The sequence below is a fragment of the Cicer arietinum genome, chromosome 4, assembly GCF_000331145.2.
Source record: "Cicer arietinum cultivar CDC Frontier isolate Library 1 chromosome 4, Cicar.CDCFrontier_v2.0, whole genome shotgun sequence".
NCBI classification, from domain to species: Eukaryota; Viridiplantae; Streptophyta; class Magnoliopsida; order Fabales; family Fabaceae; genus Cicer; species Cicer arietinum.
The window spans coordinates 40,745,728-40,751,087 of NC_021163.2; positions in this window are offsets into that span (position 1 = coordinate 40,745,728).

Consider the following 5,360-nt stretch of genomic DNA (forward strand, 5'->3'; position numbering starts at 1 on the left):
CATTCTCTCTTTCTATTGATGTGTGTTTTATCATGACAAACATTGATTTCCTCTTTTCATCTCCTTAAGGTTGCGAGGTTATGTATGTGTTAAGGGATGTGTTTTTTTTTCCTTTCACTAACACGGTAGAACAATGTCTTGCAATGATAGATTTCAAAGAAAAAATCGTTTTTTTTTAACATTTTAGGTTTTTTCATAAAAATGAATCATGTTGGAATGAAGTTTTCTTTTGTTAACATTGTAGATCTATTTGTTGTAGTAAATGATCTAAAATAAAATTTTGTTTTAGAATATTTTGAAGTTTTACAAAAAAAAATGTTTTATGCTAGAATGATTTTTCTTCACAAAAATGATAGATCCATGATTTAGTAGTAGATATAAAAGAAAAATCAAATTTGGAACACTTTGGATTTTTGCTCATAAAATGAATTTATGTTAGTAAAAATATTTAGAACTAAGATTGAGTTTTTGTGATTTTTATTGTTGAAAAAGGTCTAAAATGTATATTTAAAACTAAGAATGAAAGAAATTTTTGAAGAGAAAACTTTCCCCTCCCTAAACCGAAATGATCGTACCTAAATCAAGTAGTTAAAGTTTGGATTTCAAAAAATTTCTTGTGTACAAAGAGGTGGTGATCTTGAATATAAAAGTGGTTGAAAACCTAAAGAATATCTAGTAAAATCGTGGAAAATTTTAGAGTTTTGAAAATGTGAGAAAAATTGAAGTTGGTTTTACAACATTTGATCTTTTTAATTTGGAAAATTGAGTTAAGAAAAACCCCCTCTTTGCGTCAAAATGTTGAAATTGGGGGAAAATGGGTAAGTTTGGAAAATAAAAAAATTCATCATTGATTATTGAAATCAAAGATGAATTGTGATTATGCCTAAGTTAGAAATGCGAAAAATTAGACTAGTCCAAAGGTTGTTATGGCAAAAGCACACTTAGGTTAGGGTTTTGGAAAAATTCAAATTTGTCCTTTGATCATGATGGGAAAATCCTAAAAATTGAAGTTTTTATGAAAATAGAACTTGTCCATGATCAATTGATTAGTTTGCTAAAAGGAATTTGAAAACCCTTGAAAAGGTTTAGAAAATGGTAAAGTCTAATCTTGAGTAAAACCCTAATCTTGAAGGATTGTAAAGTGTTAAAAGTTAGAAGGATTTGTGTATGATAATTTGAAATTAGTCCCTTTAGCTATAGTGTTAAAAGTTAGAAGGATTTGTGTAGGATTTGTGAATGAGCAATGACTTTGATTCTAACTATTCGAAGCGGAGAAAATATAATATTATATAGGCTATAGCTATAGGGCTAGGCTCTGCTTCTCGCTCAAGCTACCAACTTTCTTATATATCATTCATGTTTACTAATCCGAGTCTTTTGAGAGCCTAGAGGGAATAACTCCGAAAGAATTTCATCGGCTTCTCTCTCTTGCCCTCTTTATGGTATCTAGTTGAAATGGTTGCCACCAAGCTCTAAGTAAAGCATTCACGCACCAAAGACCTCTTACTACGCTTCTGAGCCTAGGATAGAGAAATACCATTTGCATAATATGTACTACTGTGCTGCAGTTTGCAGATGATTTAGCTGCCTCCACCAGCTTCTTTTTGGCTAATTCAACAAGGGGAAAAGGCATCCATTCAAACTGCTCACATTCATATATTGACACCAAGAGAAAGAAGCTGTACGTAGAGCCTTCCTCTCTATCCAAAATCATAAGGGGCTTACTAAACCAGCAACATCAGAGTAAGCTCCAATATCCGTGAAGGACTGCTTTCAAGTAGACGAAAACTTAATGTTAGTGAGCTTGCCGTTAAAGAGTAAGATGTTGACTATATAGTTGCTCAGATTCCTTCACCGAGAACGAGAGTGAAGTCTTTTATTACGAACAAGCGCTAAAGAAGGGGGATAGGTTCTCTCCTAAAAGAAAGAATTGACCTTGAGCTTGTCCTACTTATTCTTCTTTTCCCGTTCCCGACCCTCGGATCACATGGCAAATCGAATCCCATGGGTACTTTACTAAAAAAGGATCCCTAAAATAAGACTTTATAAGGCTTGTCGAACAAGACCATAATCTTTGAAGCTCTATGGGAAGACATAGTCTAAGTACTTAGAAAGATCAAGCTAAGTCGTCGAAACATGGAAATTATAAAAATATTTGTGAGAAGTTTTATGTAAAAGTTTTATGTCAAGAAAATATTTTGTACTAAGTTGTTAACGACAAATGTTTGATTTGAACTTCAATAATTTTGAAGAAAAATTTGGAAATTTTCAAAGTATGACATGTGTTTTGAAAAGGAATTGAGATTCGTTTTGCCTAAGGGCTTAAACCAAAGTCTTTTTGGAGTTAGAGAACCTAATTAGATAAGAAATCTAAGAGAAAGACAAACACTAATTGATTTGGATATTGGGCGAACATTGAGTTCATTTTGGATATTTTTATAAATTTGTATTGATTAAGTCGATTAATTGGTTTAATATACTAGAAAATTAAGACTTGTTCTTGGAATCGTCGAATATGTTATGTTGGCATAAATATAACTTGTTTGTGTAATAAAGCGCCGCTGAAGTAAGGACATTTTCTAACAATATTATATATAATTAAAAATCAGAGTGTGTCTGTATACATGTTCTATGTGCTAGTGATGAATAAATGTACACATGATTGTTCATGTATTTGACGTGATTATATATTCATAACTAAGAACATATGTGTTTACTATATATTATGAATCTTAATGATGATAATATATTATAAGTATGTTCCACGAAAAGTGTTGAAAAATTATGAGTGTTTAATCTACTTAATATAAGAAAATAATATGTTGATTAAATTATTAATCTGCCCTTAATTTAACCATTACATCAGAGACAATTTGGTAAAATTATGGTTAAAATGCATTCAAATGTGTTGTTTGTGAATTAGAAAATAGAGGCAAAATAGATTCGGAGGTAGGAGAATGAGTATCTTGGTTAGCAGAAAAAAAAAATATGAATTCTCTTGAAAAATAACATTTCTAGAAACCCGTATCCTATTGAGATTAGAATCATAGCATATAAAACCTTTTTGGTGGCTTGAGTAACCAAGGAAAACACATTTAACAGATTGAGCTGTAAGCTTGGTGCGTTCTTAGGGATGAAGATGAACATAACAGACACAACCAAAGGTACGAAGATTGCTATAAGATGGTTGTTGTCCATATAGCCTTAAAAATGGGGAATCATTGTTTAAGGCTTGAGAGGGCAGCCGATTAATAAGATGGACAGCGGTGGAGAGAGCTTCACACCAAAATTGAGAGGGTACAAAGGAGTCCAACAGGAGAGTACGGACAACATCAAGGAGATGGCGGTTTTTTCTTTCTGCTACCACGTATTGTTGGGGTGTAAAAGGGCATGACCTTTGTGATATAATGTCATTTGTCTGCAAGAACTCCTGAAATAAAGAAGATGTGTATTCTCCCCCATTGTCAGAATGCAAAATTTTAATGGTAGATGATAACTGAGTTTGAACGTAGGCATAAAAAAAATTTAAATGCAGAAAATGCTTCAGCCTTAGAGCGCAAAAAATAAACCCATGTAAAACGACTATAGTCATCAATAAAAGTGATAAAGTACTTATAACGAGCATGATCATGTCAAAAGGTTGATTTACATTTGTTTGATGAATTGGAAATGGTAGAATTTTACTTTTACAAAGTTTACAAGAAATGCAATCAAATTGAATAGCCCTAAGAGATGGGGAATTTTTATTGCCAAGAACTGCAGATTTCATCAAGTCATAAAGGACATTTGAGTTTGGGTGACCAAGACACTTATGCCATGTTTGAAAATCAAAAATTGTAGAATTACAAGAAATAAAAGACATAAAAGAACATGGGGACTTTAGTGAATAAAGAGGAAAAAGACGTCCAACTTTAGGCCTCGTCGCGATCATCTTCCCTGATTGTTGATCCTGCACAAGACAACCAGATTTTGAGAATTCAACTCTACAATTGATGACTCTTCATCATATACATATTTTCCCACTATTTTAGTCTTATTTATCCTCAATCATTAGTTAAATTTAGGATTTATTTGATATATTTTGTTGATTTTTGTTCTTTGAGTTGATAAAATATTTTGTGTTTCTATTTCGTTGATTAAGTAGGAATTTGTCGTAATTTTACATTGTGTTTTGTTTTAGTACAGTGCTGAATTTTGGTGAGAAATCAACATGACATATGTAGAGTATTGCAGCCATATCTGGAGTTGTAGATGTTCAATTGGAGTCAACCCAAGTGAAAATGAAAGCTAAGATCCATAGCTACAACTTTCATGAAGACACCGGAACCAAATGCAGAATCGAAAGAGGAGAACAATGCAATATACGCCGGACAGCAGATGCTGAGCGCTGGAGCGCGCCCAAGCGCAAGCCAAGCGCTTTTTCCAGCATCTGCTACTGCCCGAACGCGCTGGAGCGCGTTTTTCCGCGCCTGGGCGCCCGACCCGCACCAGCAACCATATAAACGCATATTTTTACTATTTTAGGGATCTTTTTCACTATTGGGAAGTTGGGAGACTTGTGCCCTAGCATAGAAACTCAAAGACGACCGTTTCTAACATCATTGGAGCAGTTTTATCAAGAATCATTCATGAATCCTTCTTGTAATTCTTCTCTAATCTCTATCTCTTTTATCTCTGTCATGAGTAACTAAACCCTATTTATTAGGGATGAGTGTAACAAGATGAAACCCTTATTTTTATGATTTGATTTCTAGTTATATGAATGAGTTTATTGAATTATTTTTCTCATCTCTGTGCTTAATGCTTTTTATTGCTTGATCAACATTAAAATGTTCTACGATTTGTATTTTGAAACGGAAGTGGACTTTACAAATGCTTGAGATGAGAAATTCATGAATTTGTAGTCTAGACATAGGTGCAGGTCATGAAACCAATTAAATTAGTTGCAAAGCAATAATTTACAAGAGAATTTCTATACGGTAATGCTTAATTCAATTTTAAATATTATTTCAAATCAACTTGGGAACCTTTTGTTCAATTTTAGTAACTAAATATAATTCAATAGTAAAACGCAATCCTTGAGTTCGACACTCGGTATTACCGTTTTAATATTACTTGCAACGATTCAGTACACTTGCTGAAACGCTATCAAGTTTTTGGCGCCGTTGCAGGGGATTGCCATATCACTATTGAATTTAATTTATTTACTAAATTGAAATTTTTTGCTTTGCAAGAAAATTTGTTATTTTATTTATTTCTAATTTAAAAAAAAAATTCTGGTTTAAAACTCTTTAATTTTTACTTAGTTATTTATCTTTCTTAACTATTAATTTCTTATTATTTGTCTTACCTTTTAATCC